Source organism: Excalfactoria chinensis, chromosome 4, assembly GCF_039878825.1.
Source record: "Excalfactoria chinensis isolate bCotChi1 chromosome 4, bCotChi1.hap2, whole genome shotgun sequence".
Classification (NCBI taxonomy): Eukaryota; Metazoa; Chordata; class Aves; order Galliformes; family Phasianidae; genus Excalfactoria; species Excalfactoria chinensis.
The window spans coordinates 62,965,148-62,984,001 of record NC_092828.1 but is presented as its reverse complement, the minus strand read 5'-3'; the positions used below and the strand labels follow the sequence as shown (position 1 = coordinate 62,984,001).

General features: G+C 38.2%; 1 protein-coding gene across 4 annotated transcripts in view; it reads left to right on the top strand.

The window, feature by feature from the left end:
• PALLD (palladin, cytoskeletal associated protein) overlaps positions 1-18,854 on the top strand; it is a 172,422-nt gene that overhangs the window by 108,618 nt on the left and 44,950 nt on the right. The window lies entirely within an intron of this gene.

Sequence of the window (18,854 nt, the reverse complement as noted above, 5' to 3'; positions counted from 1 at the left end):
GCACCGAGACGGGAGCGCTCTGCAGAAGCTTCAGCAGCTTACTTGTAGGAGACCGCCTGAACCCGCCGGTGCTCCGGGTGGAAGCAGGGTTGTCTGGGAGAGGAGGGCTCGGTGCTGTAAGAAAGCGTCTGTGTCTTGTTACCAAAATTAGCCAAGTTAACCCTGAAAATCCTGGCTTTTATCCTTGGAATTCGTGAGTTGGTGAGGAAGACATATTTGGTGCCTTAGGAGAGACCTACCCGTGCAGCTGGCTTTTTGGTCCATGTTTATAATTGAGTGCTGAAAGGAATTCAGTTGTTACCTAGTAACTTTGTAACTTATAACAGTGGCTGCTTCGGAGATGTTTTATTTATTTTTTTTTTCGAAGTCTGTGGCAGACATTTGTCTGAATTTTAGTAGTGAAGACCAAAAAACAAAACAAAAAAATAAATAAAGTGAAAGTTTCCTGGCAGCAGACTTGTAATTAGAAAGAAGGCTGGGAAAAGTAAGACTGGCCTTCCTTATAATGATGTGTTTACTGAAACTTGGAAAGCAGAGATATGCGTTGGCTATCAAAGAGAAACCAATGTCTGCTGTTGGAACATTTGGATCAGCCTTATATTAAAGAATATGGTACTGCAGAGCATACATCCAAAAATAGGAGCGGACGCATTCTATGTTTCACTGGGCTTTGAGGTCAGTAAACCATTTTTCCACAGTATTCTATGGAAGTATGGAACTGAAACTATGATTCCTGGGACCAAACTTTTCTAAAGTTAACTCCATGTGATGCATTATATATGGAAGAATTTGTCCACTAACAGGTCTACGTGCACCAAAATCTAGTGGAGTTTTAAGGTGAGAAAAGCAACGGTGGTGTTTCTAAGGCAGTCCTAGTTTCCAGTCATCCTATGATTCACAGTGCATACCAGACATTGAAGGATTAAGATATATAACTGATAACGGAGGGGTGGAAAAAACATATAAGTTAAATGGCTCTGGCCTGTTCACTGATTGTATGTAAACCACTTCAAGCGTGATAAAAGGGTGCAAATACTTGTAAGAACACAATTTGAAGAGAGATTCTGTTGCATCCTGCTTTTGGATAGCGAACAAAGCCTGTAAGAACTAACTATGTTATAATATTCTGGTACGCTGTTTCTGGGCTGGAAGGAGAAACCTCTGGAAGAATATAGAATCTAGGATGGCATGAGTTCAAAAGGACCACAGTGATCATCCAGTTTCAACCCCCTGGCTATGTTCAGGGTCACCATCCACTAGACCAGGCTGCCCAGAGCCACATCCCGCCTGGCCTTGAATGTCTCCAGGCATGGGGCATCATCAACCTCTCTGGGCAACATGTTCCAGTGCATCACCACCCTCTGTGTGAAAAACTTCCTCCTGATATCTAACCTACACCTCCTCTGTCTCAGCTTAAAATCATTCCCTCTTGTCCTATAATTATCCACCCTTGTGAAGAGCCATTCCCCCTCCTGTTTATATGCTCCCTTCACATGCTGGAAGGCCACAATGAAGTCTCCCTGGAGCCTTCTCTTCTCCAAGCTAAACAAGCCCAGTTCCCTCAACCTTTCTTCATGGGAGAGATGCTCCAGCCCTCTGATCATCTTAGTTGTCCACCTCTGGACTCATTCCAAGAGCTCCACATCTTTCTTGTGCTGGGGGCCTGATGGTTGGATGCAGTGCTCCAGGTGGGGCCTCCCAAGAGAGGAGTAGGGGGGGACCTCTCCCTGCTGGCCACTCCTCTTTTAATGCAGCCCAGCATATAGTTGACCTTCCAGGCTGCAAGTGCACACTGCTTCTCTTTGACCAGGACCCCCAACTCCCTTTCCACTGAGCTGCTCTCAAGGGGTTCTTCACCCAGTCTGTATGAACACCTGGAGTTTACTTGGCCCAAGTGCAGCATCTTGCACTTGGCCTTACTGAACCTCATTAGGTTCACATGGGCTTGTCCAAGTCTCTCTGGATGGCTTCCCTTCCCTCCGTTGTATCAACTGAATTGCTCAGCTTGGTGTCATCTGCAAACTTGCTGAGGGTGTGCTTGGAAATGATTTTGAGTAAATGAAACCAGGAAGATTGGGTAGGATGTGTAAGGATGTTCTTACAACTTTTGGAACTCTTAGAAATACTCAGGTGGGTTTTTGTTGGAACTAGAAGCATCTCATTGGGATAAAAATTGTTTCCCTCATCTTTGATATAGTAGAAACCATATAGCACATAGTCAGAATTTGCCAAGAATTTCTGTATGCTAGAATCTGATGTAGGTTTTCTAAAATAGGATGGTGCATGCATGGTAATGGTTTCTTAGCAGTTGGCAGATGCATGTAGCTTTTCATAGAGTTTTATGAGTGCCAAGCAGATGTGTTGGGTGGCTTATTTTGGGGGGGGGAAGCAAGGGGAGGGGCTAAATTAAAAACTGTTTTGCAAGTTAAAGTGTATTTGAAGTAACAATAAGCAGCTGGGCTGTCGGGGTACCATTAAAAAGCACTGCTGTAAATGTATGTTTTTATGTTCCTGTACTTAATGAAGCCCTGGGAAATTCTCTATTATCTTAAAATTATTTTAATTTCACTTTCTTTATAAGAGCCAGGCAATTATGAGTGTTTGGGTCAAGCTCATCTTGCTGGACAGCTATGTACCTATTAATTTTGACAAGCACAAGACTACTGCTTTCTCTTTACAGAGATTGTGATGGTTGTCATATAGAAATATTTGTGAAATGTTATTCTTTAGTCTAGATGTTGTAAGATGGATCTACAGTTCTAGGAAGAAGAAGGAATTCATTATTCTCTGCTTTGCACTAAAGAATGATTCCAGCATATATAGTGGTTGTATAGGGCAGGAAAAGGCAACCTCTCCACAAATAGGGGCAAAGTTGCAGCTTTGTGGTCTGTGGCAGCAGCCATTTCTAAGAACTATGTTAGTTATGTTAGATCAGCGTGCCTCTGTTTCTGTAAGGACTCAGTGGTTTTTTGATGAGTAATGTTCAGCTGTCAGTCTTTGGGCATTGTAAGAGAGAGGGAGCAGTGTAACTGAAACAGACCTGTGGGATAGGATGCTGGTCATCCCACTTAAATGGAGAATTCCTTGTTTCTGTATTACATAGGCTTTCTTTTTGCTTCAAAACAGTCATGGAGAGAATTGTCTTAGTAAGCTGATGTGGTTAAAAAAATTAAAAAAAAAAATAATCATTTATTTGGTGGGAAACTATTGTACACTTCAAATAACAAATTAATTCCTCTGCTGACTGTTGTCTAAGTAGCTGCTTTGTGATTGTTTTTTTGCCCACATTTATGTGAACCTGTGTACCTGCAAGTGGAGTAGAGCATCAGGTAGTGTGGCATCCTTTATGTAGATTTACTGTGTGTATGAATACCATTTCTTGTAGATTGTCAATATCAATATATTAATATTATTGATATTAATATATAATATCAAACACAAAAGACAAGAAGATAAAAACTTCAAAACTCAGCTTTGTAAAATACAAGGTGAATCTGCATAGACAAGGAGTGTGCAAGGGGTGCAGTGAGAATAAACTATTTGAAAGTTGAAGCTTGTGTACATACAGTACATAGTTTCCATCCAAAATGTTTTATGTTATTGTCATATGTATTTCTGTTTGCTGTTTACTTTCCAAGAAAGAGGTGCTTTAATACTTAGGGGTCTACTAGGCCTTTACTGACTTGAGAAGAGTTGGTGACCCTAAGATGTTTATTTTCCCAATAAAGATTTCAGGGTAAGATATATTAACTGATAGTCCCAGATGTTCTTGGTGACATAATCTTTGAATGGAAATCTTTCATCTTGGGATTAGACTTTAATAAAAATATGCCTGTGGAATTTTGTATACATCAGTCATCTTTCATTTTGGAAATACTCCCATGTTCTTAGCAGATAGCATTTCAGTGCTAGATTATGTACTAATCATCACTCTTGGGAGTGGAGCTCCCACTCTGTACCAGCAATACCAAACAAGGAGATAATGGTGGCAATACATACACTTGGAGGCATTACAGAGTGTAAGATTATATACAGGCTTCTAACTAACCAAGTCATAGTTTGCCTGGAAGACTCATTTTAACTTCTGCAGAAAGTGAATAAGTCGGTCTTCTGTGACCACAACTGTTAGAACATCCTAGAGCTTTACAGATAATTAAACACAAGCAAATAAAATTATTTGTGCTACCACAACTATCCTAGAAGGTTAACCAGTAATTAAGGCATCTGAAATATACTTTCTGGAAAAACACACGAATAGGAAACTTAGGAAATATTTTTTCTTACACATTGCAGTCTAGACACTTAATATGGTCATTCTCCCACATGCTCAAGACATTCAAACACTTGCCAGGACGGGAAGTTTGTATTTCCTTTATTGAAGCAGAAAGTGATTGTAATTGATGTATTGTATATGGCACTCCCCAGCACTTTCCCTTTCCACAAAGGGAAGGAGCTCAAGATAAATAGTGTTTGGTTAAAAAATTAAAAGGAAGAAAAAATGTAGTGGGCTCATTTTACTGCTATATCTTGTACTATGTGGTACGCCTGCATGAGGTGAGCCAGAAAGCAAATGAATCTATGTACTGTGCTTGTTTTTCCAGGGGTGGTTTGAGTAAGAAACCTTCGACTAACTTGCTTCAACAGGGCATTGTCATAAAGCCATCCTTTGGGACCTATTTATTCAGACTTGTTCCTTCCCAATGCGCTCTTAGTGATGTCAGTGTTTTTTACCAACTAACAAACTCCATCAAATTCAAAGTGAAAGGCAGTATTGCTACTGCATACATTGACAGGACAGTATCTGATGAATGCATGTAAGTAATAGGACAACACAAGGAATTAAGTTTACATCATCAGTGTTGGACTTGCTGCTTTTATGATCTCAGGCAAGATTGTTTTAATCTTTGCATTTACAAGAAAGTAACTGAACTTTGCCTTAAAAACATTGAATTTGATGAAGGTTCTGTTAGCTGGATTTAATTTTTAAATTGAAATTTAAAAAGCATTCCTCTGCAAGGATGAAGAGTAATCTACTTGGAGAGCAGGAAATGCATGCAAGCAATATCTAGTTGTCTGGAGAAGCTTCATTATGAGCTCCTGCCTTAGGCTCTAGTGAAATAAAAAGATTATGTAATATTTTACTTTGTGTGTGTGTGAGATTCTTTAGCGAACTATTTAACACTAGAGAAGTTCGGCATTTTTGTTGGTGATGAAGAAAGTGGGACTGAGTGCACTGTCAGCAAATCTGCTGATGATCCCAAGCTGAGTGGTGCAGTTGACATGCTTTGGAGAAGGATTGTCATCCAGAGGGACCTTGGCAGGCCAGAGAGGTAGGCCTTTGTGAACCTTACAAAGACCAACTGTGAGGTCCTGTACCTCAGGGTCAGGGTAATTGTAGGCATGAGTACAGGCAGTGAAAGGATTGAGAACAGCCCTCAGAGAAGAAGAATTTGGGGGTGTCGGTTGATGAAGAGCTCAACTTGAGCTGGCAGTATGCACCTGCAGCCCAGAAAGTAAACTGCATCCTAGTCTGCATCAAAAGCAGTGTGGCCAGCAGAGCAAGGAAGGGGATTCTTCCTCTTCACTCTGGAGCACCTCCCATATGAAGAGAAGATGAGACATTTATGGTTGTTCAGCCTGAAGAAGAGAAGGTTCTGAGGAGACTTTATTGTAGACTTCCAGTACCTAAAAGGGAGCCTACAGGCAAGTTGGAGAGGAATTCTTAATTAGGGGTTGTAGTGACAGAGCAAGGGCAGACAACTTTAAATGAAGAGAACAGATTTACATTAGCTATTAGGATGAAGTTTTTCATTCAGAGGGTAGTGGGTCACTGGAACAGGTTGCCCAGAAAAATTGGGATCCCTGGAGGTGTTCAAGGCCAGGTTGGATGGGGTCTAGTGAGAGGTGTCTTTGCCCAATGGCAGGGTGGTTGGAACCTTACAGTATTTAAGGTCCCTTCCAACTCAAACCATTCTGTGATTCAGAGTGGAGTGATTAAGTTGGAAGGGACCTTCAGAAATTGTCTAGTCCGATTGCGATTCTTCTGCTACAGAATCATTTAAGAAGCCTGACTGCTGTTCAACAGCCAAACTGAAAGCAGGAATCTGGTTTAAATCAAGACCTGCATGTCCTACAGCAACTTTTCTCAGGAAATCCAACCTGCGCTTTTTAGGCCAAGCTTTAAATTGGGCGTCTTTCTACCCATCTTTGCACCCTACACACATCTTGGAAGACTTATCCTTAAAAATAATCATGTTCTTTTAGTAGTTGGATTTTATTGTACTTTTAATCATATACTCCACTGATGAATTATTTGGTGCAGAACAGTACAGAAGTAGTCACTAGAAAAATAATTGTTTCTTTCTGTTCCATTTCAAGGACTTTGTGCGTATATACATCTAGATGTATGCAAAAATGCATGTTTCTGCCTTCAAAGAACGGTTAATGAAGAACTTTTTTATGAGAGGAGATGGTACAAGTCGGTTTCTGTGTGCGTATATATGTGTATAGTGCATGAATATATACACATGTGTGTGTCCACATATGGAGCATGAGTAAAAATCTGTATCTGACTCATGGGGATGATCTGTTTAAAGCAGCTATTAAAGTGCAAAACAATTTTAATAAGTCCAACTTTGGCTAGCAGAGCCGCTTCACCAAGGCAACATAAAAAAGTTTTGCTCAAATTGATGGAGAGTTTCCTTGAATAGAAACCTAGTGGTGTTGTATTTCTTCCAGCCTGCATCACTGTACTTATTTTGGCTATGAAAAATAAAGCCTTTCTTTTCAGAGTTTGAAGGTTTCTAGAGGACACCCTGCCTTATGGCTTTATTATGTTGTGACCAAAGATGTATTAAGATGTATGGATTTTTTTATTATTATTATTTTCAGTACAAGTGAAGTTTTGAAAACCCCAGAGGTAGTCACAGTATTTTATGGATTAGGTGTTTGCAGATGCTGTCTGTGTGTAATCCATGCTTCCTGTCAGAATCTTCATATATTATAATGAAAGCGTAAGTTGCTTGGTATTTTGCTGATGGTGAGTCTGTTGCAAGGTGATGCCATTTACTTCTATGCAAATCTGAGGTGCCTCAGACCACAAATATGTAAAGAGGCATTAAAGGATGTATTGGTATCCCCGCTTGACAGAGGTGCTGATGCAGAGCTGCAGGTGCCTTTTGGACATTTTCAGGAAAAGTGCCTGGGCTTCAGAAGTGTTCATCAGAAATCATTCAGTGAACAAGCTGACTTCATACTCTCTAAGCTGCTGATAATTCGTAGTAATGAGCCAAAGAACTGTGTTTTATTCTTCACAGAAGATGCTTCCTCATCTGAAATGAGGAAATGAATGAGTTTTATGGCTTTTCACTTTCTAAAGCTACCTTATAATTTATATATATCCACCATAATTCTCGTATGCCTAGGCTCAACATCTTCGCCAAATTGCATTTACTCTTTCCCATAGAAATCCTGTAGCCTATTTTTGTTCAGGTACTAAGTAGTTCACCATACTGTTTGGCTATGTTTTAGGGAGGAAGTCTTTATTTCCTATAAACTTTCAGAATCTTTCAATCATTATATAAATCTGGAGATCTGTACGTAACGTGGAAAAAGAGTGACACATCTTCTATGAGTTTCTGCAGACATGAAATTCAGTTTATAATGTGAAATGATGGAAGTTCAAGCTGTATTGAAAGTACATTAAGTTGTCTTATGAGTCTCTAGGATGTTACATGTGGTTTCCATTCTTTTATCTTCCATTGCTTTTGGAACTTCTGCTAGAGATTTTAAGGTTACTATTTAACATTTTCTTAAGGCGTTCATCAGGAATTTCTAGAAAATGATCGCTTCCATTCTCTGCTTTATGTTGCAACACACTGGAAAGAAAGAAAGGAAGAAAAATGATTTCTTAATGTAAGTTGTATTTCAGGAATCCTTTGTGCTCATTTTTCAGGGGGAAAAAAAAAAAAGCATTGTGTGTGTCTCTCCCATATGAATGGAGAGTCAAAGCGTGCGTATTAATGTAAAAACATAATATTGTGTCAGCATTTTCTCAAACAAAAAATGAATTCAGCTGCTGACTCTGAGGTCAGTCCTGTGGTTCTTTCTGGCCTATAAAGGAGCACCTTGACATGTTTCGGAGATTTTTAGAAACTTCTGCTTCTTGGACTCTTTATGTTTCTTTGTTTCTAACCCTTCAAAATTTACCTGATATTATGGCCACTAAAAGAATGCAAGAGAGTAAACCAAATACTGTCCTGGAATGTGAATAACGACGTTGACCCTGAAAAAATGAGCAGAAATCTCAGAAATCAGAATTTCTCTGCCATATTGTCCTTTCACACCCCCAAGTAGTAAGGCTGTGCTCAGCAACCAGCTGCAAGCAAGAAGTGAGCCTTCTCTGCAGCTCACACTAGAGCATGTTGCAGGAATCTGTTCTTGATGTCAAAGGCACGTCTTGTGGTGTACAATGGAACCATTCCCAGGATGGTGAAGTTCAGCCCCGACCACATGCATTGCAGCTACACCAATCTTCACTCTTCAACTTCTTTAAACACTGAGAAATATTTCAAGGAGAGAAGCAAAACTTTCTGAAGCACAGGCTGCCATTTTAAAGGGGTTGTGCAATTGCCAACCAACTGCTCTGGGAGACCTTGCTGGAGTTTTTCTGACCACAAATGATATCAGGGATTCCACAAGTTTGCAGAAGTATCAAGAATTTTAGACCCCAGAAATGCATGCAATGGTAGCAGATGTTATGTTTGTTACAGACCATTGTAATAGAGCATTTATCAACATGTTGCATGTTGGTTTCAGATTATTTTGCCTGCAAGTCTTGAGAGGAAGCAAGCCATTGCTATGCTTCTTACAAGGATTTGATAGTTATCTGTGGGTTTGATTCTTTGTGTGGTCAAACATATGACTTGGAAATGAATATTTTTAGTGCTAGACCTAATGTGTTATTTTGCTGGTAGGAATAAAGTGCTTCTGTTTGCTTTCTTCTGTAACTACAGAATGTTCTTCCTACCAACTGCCAGACAAGATTATTTCATATTCACAGAATCATTGAGGTTGGAAAGGAACTTCTAAGATGAAGTCCAGCCATCCACCTATTACCACCATGTCCATATAAACAAGTATGTATGTTCAACTACATACATATCAAGCCTTTCATATATATACATTTTCATTCCTCACCTTTGTGCTCCTTCAAAATCTGAGGGAAAGGCAGACATTTGTCTCCTTTAACATTTATGGGTTCCTAAAAATCTTCCCTTGGTTTATATTTTTTCTGTGCTTTCTCTCAAATATCTTCATGTTTCACTTCGAATGTTCCTGAAGATTATTTTACAGTACTTTTGTAGCTCTGTAAAGTTAGCATTCCTGGTGGGTACAAGCTTTGGACTTTTGTGGTGGTAGATTGTAACTAGAAAAGAGGAGTGACCTAGGGGCAGTTAATTATAGTGATTTACAAAAGAACTCCACCTGCCAGTAAGGCTAATTATCAGCTTGCAACTGACACTGCGCTCGCATTATGTCCTTTTTTGGCTTAAGAAGATAGATGTTTGCACTTCAAGAATTAATGGCTACCACTGCAAAAGACAGGCCATTTGCTGAGTGAATTCTTGTGTGAGTATGAACTAGAGAAACTGTTTGCAATGCTAATATTTACAGTAACAAGCTCATTGATAAAGAGCAGAGCAGAATGGAATTGGAATGCATTTAAGCAGGAAACCGATCAGTAGTAGATGAAAGTTTGGAAGGAGAAGTTGTGTGAGTTTATGTGAATATAAAATATTCTGTGAAGTATCTAATCCTTTTCCTAAGAGGTCTGATATGCCTGTAAAGTTTCCAGTAATGTCAGAGCAGAATTGAATATAGAGAGTAGCAGCACTGTCAAAATAAGCAAAGCTATGATGTTTGGGAGACATAAAGGTTATGAGTTGTACCTTTTATTGTTAATGGAATTGTTTTAAAAAGCCAGGGCCTTACAGAGAGAGTAATATAAGGCAGAATGGGCTTGTGTTAGAGATTAAGTTCTTAAAATCATAACTGAATAATACCTAATGTGCTTATGAATTGGGCAAACTGTCTGTATGTCATCTCTGATGGTCTTAGTGATAGAGCAAGACTGAGAAATCTGCAGTCAAGCTTCCCAAATTCTTGATGCTTATCTTTGTGATTCATTGTGGAGGTCATTTTCAAATGCACCTTCTATTTCATTATCTCAAATTCATCACAATTTTTGTTACAGAATGAAACTGAAAGTGTCTTTGACAGGAGTTGCTTAAGAAGGAAGATTGATTTCACGTTTACTTGCCCCTAGCATTGGAAAAAATCAGAGTTTGCTAAAAGCCCTGACATTGGCAAAGTTTGTGTGGTAGTCTAAGCTTTCATAAGTGTTTCAAGGCTGATGGAGGTAGCTGCAGCATGCTGCTTCCCCTAATCAGTCTGAAAAGCAGTTCAACGTTTCAGGTTTTTCCTTGGGCACTCTTGAATCTTTACATTCAGGTTTAACTTGGTTGTACTCTAAATTGCTTTCTGCATAAGATCTGATAACAGGTAACAAGAATATTATGTTGTACAAGTGCCTGTCTTGAGTATCGCACACTAATGTGCAGGTCAGCATGCTGTGCAGACAAGAGTATGTGTTTGAAATAAAGTATCATGCTTCTGGTTTCAAGAAATCATTTCAGTTCCTTTTTAAGATGAATAATTTTGCTGTGACAATAGTATGTATTGTCCAGTGTTCTTGAATGATTACCTTTTTAATCAAATTCTCATCTTGAAATAGGATTTTTCTATAGCGTGAGTAAATGCTTAAAAGATTAGAACTGCATGTATTGTTGCAACTGATTTTTCACACTGGCCTTAAAAACTGAGTACATGACCAGTCAGTAATGATACAGTGTTGTAGATTGTATTCAGATACATCTGTGTCAAGTCGGGCTGTGGCTGGGAATGGGAGGAAGTTACCAATATCAGCAAGCATTAACTTACATTAGTTGTACTTGAAACTGTAAGTATTTAAATGCGTGTGATTCTTTGTGGGTTGTGTATTACAGTCTTGTCCATAGAATCCAACAGTTTCCATTGAAAAAGCAGGGCTATGAACAAATTCTATTAATGTTAAGAATTCCTGTAGTTATATTAATATTTGATGTCATTGTTAACACAAACGTACCACAGAGTGTAACCCACAGTGCTGAAGAGCTGATGGAGGCCCTATGGCTTTTGTGCTGTTCAGGAAAAACAAATGTGGTAGTAATGTTACAACACTTCATCATACAGATAATGGAGCTTTATCTTCAACAGCTGAAGTGATTTCTCTATCTGCTTTGCTGTTGGAATCTTTTCTCCTTTTCTCCCCTTCTTATAGAACAGTATAAGAACAGGAAGTAAACTTGAAAAATACTGTGTAGGTATCTTCCACGATATTGGTAGGAGTGTGTGTGTTTTGTTGCAAATATACTTTGTCAGGAATAGAGAGAATTCTCTATTTGGTTTGTAGCTTAAAAATTCAGTTGAAGAAAGCATGACTTCCACAATACTTTTCTGTTCTTGAAGTAGATAATATAAGTTAAATAACAGCGATGAATGACCTGGATTTGTATGCCATTGTAAACATTGCCTATGATCTGAATATTTAATTGAAATTTCCAGTGTGACACCAAGGACAGGCAGTTAACATCTGCGCATTCCCTTACACATGGGACATCTTTCAGATGTGAAAGTTTGTGCTTCCAGTGCTTACATTTCCTACACTGAGATGGAAGGTAGCATATTTAGATCATGTGGCAGCTTTACTAGGAACAGAACGGAGGCTGACTCACTTCAACCATACCATCGAATTCTAATAAGATGTTTTTAATTCCAGTCACTACTGACTGGACTGAACTAAGGATATGGATATGTAAACCTTTGCATCTCCAGGTATTTCCATGCCACAAAAATTTGCTGAGATGCTTCATTCACCTTAAAAATTATTCCTAGATCGTAAACTGAGACTTGAAACAAATTATTATAGTATGTGGATAAACTTTTAAATGTGAACTTTCAGATTTGGAACACTGGAACAGGCTGCCCATGGGGGTGGTGGAGTCTCCTCTGGAGATATTCAAGACCCACCTGGACGCCTACCTGTGTGACGTGGTGTAGGGAGCCTGCTTTGGCAGGGGGGTTGGACTCGATGATCTCTAGAGGTCCCTTCCAACCCCTACAGTTCTGTGATTCTGTGATTCAATTCTGTGATTTGTTTTAGTGAAGTTAAGTTTACGCAAAAAGTTACCTGATTTTCAGAGATAATAATTACCATTTCTGCCTTTTGAATTTCAACAATGCCTTTGTGCCTGAATTAATGGGCTACTGGTCTGAATTCCTGAGCTCATTTACACAAGTTTGGAAACCTTTTACAGCTCTTTTTTTTCCCATTATAAACTTGAATGTGGTGAATATGATGTGCTTATGTCCATCTAACATATCAGATCCTCTTGTGGCTGCTATATAGTGGGAAAACTTGCATAATAGTGTTCAGAAGATAAACAAGAGAAACTAACAGTTGAATTCTTTTCCACTGCAGCTGATTTTAGCAGATATTTTCTCTGTTTGAAAAATGACAGTGCAATGCAGTTAAAACTTAAATGAGAATTATAGCAATTTATTTAGCAAGAACTACCATACCTGATTTGTAGGTCTTAGTGAAGTCTTACCGTAACTTAGAATTAAGTAATGTTAGATAAATATAACTATCAGGTTATTTAATATTGCGTTTTGAGTCTAATTAAATTCCTGTTTCCCCTAACCTTTTGTGAAATGTAAGCGTTAACTGGAACCACTACTAAAATAATATTTCAGAAAATAGGTGCTTGCTGATGCTAATAGTTCTGCATGTCGCTTTAGAATAAGGAAAATGTAATTGCTTAGTAAGGAACCACTTCAGTGGTCAATAAGGGTACAGCAAATGCTAAACTGATCAGGTGAACGTTGTTGTTATACCTTTGTCATTCAGGCAATCAAGTCTCAAGTTACTTGTCTTTATGTTTAGTGACTTGTGGGCCTGTGCTGTGTTTTGGGAGAGAGCGTGTTAATGCTGCACAAGTACCTGCCATTTGGAATCTATAAATTGTTCCAGTAATGGAGCTGAAATTTGCTTTTGGTTATAACTTGAACTTTGACTTTAATGTAAATAAAGACTTTGTTAATTTTAGGGCAGTTGCACTGTAAATGCATGTGTGAATTTAAAATCTTGTTCAGATGCTGTCATTCAGAGGTAAAGTGGACATAGATGTTCTTTCTTGTCCTTCATGATTACAGTTAAAGGTATGGCTTCACAAGCCCTCGCTTGGGAGAGGTGATTTCTCATGAGCAGTGTGACCCATGGAAGGCCTGATTGTCAGGTGCTTTTCTACGTGCAGCTGCTCTTTAATCTGAAGCAGTGAACAGATCCAAGTTTAAAGCAGAAAACCAAATCCAAGCAAACAAAACAACCAACCAACCAGGGGGAAAAAAAATCCAAAACACCCTACTCAGTTCTAGGGTTACTTTCAACTTTTATTTCACTTTGCCTCCTTTGGTATAAGGATCACTAGCTGGGTGTGAAAGAATGCACAGAACTATTTGGGGATCTCTTACTGAGTTAAAGGGTTATAGAAGCCGCAGTATTTGGAGGCCACGTGTTTCCTGAGTGAGAGCACTCACAGCGCTATGAAATGTACTCTGTCTTACATTTATTTGCTGCATACCTTTGCTTGATGGACGTTTTCTTTCCTGAGTGTCGCTGACGTAAACATGGCAGCCTTTGGTATAAATTTTCAAAGATTACACACAGCCCAGCTGCCACTAAAGTCTGTAGGAGACGCTCAGTGGACTCCTCTGAAGGTTTCTGTATAAACAGAACAAAATGACCTACTCTGACTTTCTGTACTGTGGTAAATACATTTTTATTTGCGTGACGGTGCCTAAATAGATTATGCTCTGAATAAAATTCCACACCAGCAAATACTCTATGCAGACTTGAAGCAGGATTTGGACTATTGCTCAGCAAATGCACGTTTGAAATAAAATAGATTGAACTTGTGTTTACATTAATTATGGCTCAAGCATAAATTCCTCTGGGCACTTTTATTCTTCATCTAGTGTGTTGTTTGGTAGACTTTGTCTGTGTTTGTATGTTGAGAGATGAAAATCAATCTCAGTAATGACTGCAAAGATTTGAGTAAAAGGGCCATCATGTTCTCATGGAAAAAAAATAAAAAAATAAAAATAAAGCGGGTCCACTGGCTTTTATTCTGCATTTAATTTATTGCTTTTTATTGTGGACAGTCTTTTATTCTGGACTGTTTGTTATTTATGCTGAAAAACAAACTCAGCGTACATAAGAGGCAAAATCATGCTGTTGGCAAATGATACAATATTTTACAATAATTTACTAATTTCTTCAAAATAATGTCACATTAGAGATGAAATAGAGGTGTTCTCCTTTTCCAGATCACAAAGAGTAAGCAGCAAATAAAAATGGAGATGTTTCTCACTTATTTTTCTGCTTTTAATCAGTGGATTAGGTCTGCCTTTGGTAACTTGCAGCTCTCTTAATGTTACTAGAGGAAATCCTGAGCTTACTGGAGAAAAGTCATAGGAATTAGAACTTCATCCTTTGCTTTTTACTGAGATTTTGCATGGATCTTTTTGTAGCCCTGAAGTTGGTTAAGAAGTTAAGGGTGGTCTTCATTAGAGGTTATCTTTTCAAGGTTGTTCCCAGAGCCCCAGCTGTATGTTCTAGTCTTTTCCAGCTAACTATTGGCCTTATATGATGATCCTCACTGAAGACTTTGTGGACACTTCTAAGTGTTTAAAGCAAGACATTAAGTTGCAGAGAGGTTTCCTATTAAGGAAAAGTGATGTAATGTCCATGGAGCACAGCCAACCTCTCTCCGCTTCTTTTATTTATATTAGCCACATACCAGAGAAAATGCCCCATAAAACATGAGTGCTCCTGCTATATTTAGCCAAGCTAATTTACTAATACCAGGATATTGTGTTTATATGCAATGGAAATAATTATAAAAAGATTTGGGGGCATCTTACTGAAATAAAACAGGTTGGACTTTGAAAAAGTAAATACCATGTTTGTTCCTGGTGCAAAGAGAGACTGGTGTGTCCTGTAGCATTTATATTTGCAGTATACAGATTCCCGTGCTGAAAAGCATTGTTTAACAATCAGCAACACAGTGAAATTCAAATGTTTAAGGAATTCCAAGTACAGCAAAGTTATTAAAGCTATTAATCTGAATCTTTTTAGTCTCAGCAGTGTAAATGCCCTCACATTTAACCCATGTTACTGACAGCAATCTGAGTGTGCACATTCCATTCCGAAATATTTGCATTGATCTTCATATGGAATACAGTGCAATGTGGTGCTATTTTAGTGTTTAAAATCAGTCCAGAATGTCTTGTGTACATTCTCTGACTTTTCTGTAGGAATACTGGATGCCCCTTTTTATTTTTTTATTATTATTTTTTGCCTGGTTTCTGTTCAGTTTTTTGTTCTACATCTGATGGTGTTAGTAAATAATCACAGAATTTCTTTCTTACAATGTTACTTCATGATTCTTTTAAACAATTTAGCTTTTTTTATTAATTTCTCTCCTATGCAATGACCCTAGTTCAGCTGTGTGTGATGGTGTTGGAACTACAGATCCTCCCTAATACTAGGTCTGCCTTAAAGAGTATTCCCAGTCAAAAGTAGCACAGAACCTTTATTGGCTGCTGATAACTTAGAGCTGTCATACCAATTATCTAGATAGCGTATGTGAAAATTTTGAGGGTACTTTTTAGTTAGCGAATTGTTAAACTTTGCGAACTAGTCCAATTGTGGAACAGTGTGATGTATTGTGGGACCTGCAGTTGACTCATGAGCTATGAACTTGTGGGCAAGAGAAAAAAATGAGTAGTTTTATTTTTAGCTTCACGGTGAGGATGTGTTGGATATCTTATATGTTTTCTACATGGATGTGATTCTCCTTTCTTCATTTCAAAGCACATGCTTTATTGAGATGACTTATGAAGGTGCTTCTTTAGGAAGACGTTCATGCATTCTGATATTTAGCATTTAATTTACACACTTTGAAGTGCACTCTGGAGGCTTTACTGACTAACTAGGAGGCTGTACTACTCATGTAAGTGAGATACCAAAGATCAGAACCTGGGTATGGATGTTCATTCAACTAGAAGAACTGGAGCAGCATGACAGCAAAATGAAGTGCTGCAAGGCCATAAAAAAAAGTAAATGCCTTTTTTTTAGGACTATCACAAATCAAGTGTAATTCTTGTGCACATGTGGAGTTTCTTTTGAAAATATAAAGCTATTCAATATATGGAAGATTTTGAAACAATTATGAGATTCTTCAGCTATTTCCAAGTACACAGGTCTTCTCTCATTCATTCTGAATGATTCATTAGGGAAGTAGCTCATTCTGCTAAATAATCATGATAAAATTTTGAGCCAACTAGGGGATCAAAAGCGTTTCTTGCAATTATGAAATATGTTAATTGTGCTGGGCCTTTTGCCTTGCAGATTCTGCTTATATAAAATCTGATATTTAAAACAGTAAGAAAAATTTAAACAAAACAAAAAGCCTTGGATCAAGAGATGTCATTTCTAGTATTGGGCTCTTGAGGACCCAAGTTCTCCCTTGTGTGGAAGATCAGACATAACTAATGTGTGAAGTATTGCCTGGACTGTGTACAACAAGAATTGTGTACTATCAATTCTTGCTTGACAAAGTTTATTTCCCCGTTTTTAAAATGAAAGCCTTGTGGATTAGTTATTATTTAAGTAACTTTAGTATTGATGTTCTGAAATCCATTTGGAAAACTGGAGTCTCTGAAGGTTTATGAAATGACCTAAAAATGTGCTGCTTCAGACAATATTGCCTTTAGGGCGTGAGAATGTAATTACTGTGGTAAGCTGAAGTGCAGAGGCTTGTTAGAGTCTTGGCATGCAGAAGAGGATAACTGTAGGGAACTGAAATTATTTTCCTCCAAACAATACTAAGCAGCCCAGTCTTTCTGCAGATCTGGGTGCTTGCTTTCCCTGACATACAGCACAATTCATTAGAGAACTTAGATGTCTTGGCCCTTATTTTGCCATCTGTGGCAAAAACTATGTACAATTAAAAATGCTGTCTGGTATCTCTGGCTTTTGATCATTCATTGTTTTACAAAAATTATCGTATGACATAGATAGTGAGGTGCCATATGAAGTCACAGGTCTGACCGTCTTACAGCCTTGGTAGTGCTTCTGGAGCTCATAGAAAGGTGGTAGAAAATTGGTGGTAGCCCAAGGGAAGAAGCAGGGTGACAAGTGAGAAAGTTATCATTAGAAAAAGGGAGGTCAACAAAAGTTAAGACAATCCAGCACAATACCATGATCCAAGAATTGCTGCGAGGAACAGAGGATCATGTGGGATCTCACAGTTCATGCAGGAAGAACATTATGAGCCATACTGATGCTAACTTAATGCTGCCAATGCTGATGTTGTCAGAATTCCTCTGTTTGAAGTAACTCACTCCAAAATTACACTTTTGATGTGGAGCTTTATGTTTATTAAAGCATAGCCATACAGGATTTTTCTCTGTCTCAGCTTCCTTTGAGGCAGGGTCCAAACTGTTATGTTTGAAGAGGAGGAGGCTTACATCTTCAATATGAAAGATGTTACTGCTTTTACATCTTAATAGTGCTTAAAAAAAAGTCATGGAAACAATAATAAAAAGTTTAAAAAACATTGAAAAAACATAGATTTATCAGCAGTTTGCAAGTATAATTTAAGTACTCACGGAAAAAAAAATGTATGCATATTGCGCAGACTTAAAATGTCATGCTACTAGCAATTCAAGGTAAAAACATTTTTTGCAAGAACAAAGCATAAAGTACTGTTGATCAAGGCAAAATAAATTTAGTTTGATAAATCACTTTTCCCATCATCGATTTCTGAGTATTCCTTTTAACCAAAAACCAAGTGTGCTTTTAATAAATATGGAAAACTGTAACTTGGGACCCTCAAGTAGGATGTCTAGGCCAATATTTCTCTGATCAGTTTTAGACTTGAGAAGTCACAAGAGTGATCAAAATATTGAGTCCCTGGAGAATCATCCTTCACAACTGTGAGACAATTTAAACTCCCAAGGAACACTTTTTACTGCCTGCCATGTGAAGACGAACAAACCTTGTTCATTAGATATTGGAAATGTTTAGTGTGGGACAGATGAATTAATTAATTCTGGATAGAATTAAATGAATTCTGAATGTCAGCTACAGGGAAACAAACAGTAAAACTCATACTGGTCTGAATGTGTAAATACTACATAACATATGCGTTGTAGCCAATTGTTAAAGAGATTAGACACCAATATTCTGTAAACTTACGTTTTTTTCTTGAAAAATGCTTAAATGTAGATATGAATTTTCACTATATTTGTTCAGCAAAACATGCATTTGACTTCCCAGAAGTTGGACCTAGATAAAATGTAAAGCCAGAACCTCTTGTCTTAAGTTTTAACTACCTTCTCAATTGTATGACTCAGCTATATACCTCAGGGTAGTTTATACATCTGCTATGTAGGTATATGCTCACATTAGCAATCAGTCTATTACATAAGTGTTTCCGTAAAGTGAAAAGGCTGATGCAGAGAGCATATCTGCTCTGTACATTTCAGATTCACTGAGCTTGGGCTTTTGTTCTTCAGGTTTGGATTGCTCCTATAGACTGAATGCCGCCTTAGTGGCTGGAGGTTGTTCAACCAGTTTCATCTGGCAGGAAATCACTTCATGTTCTTGTGTGACTCGCCCAAAATTC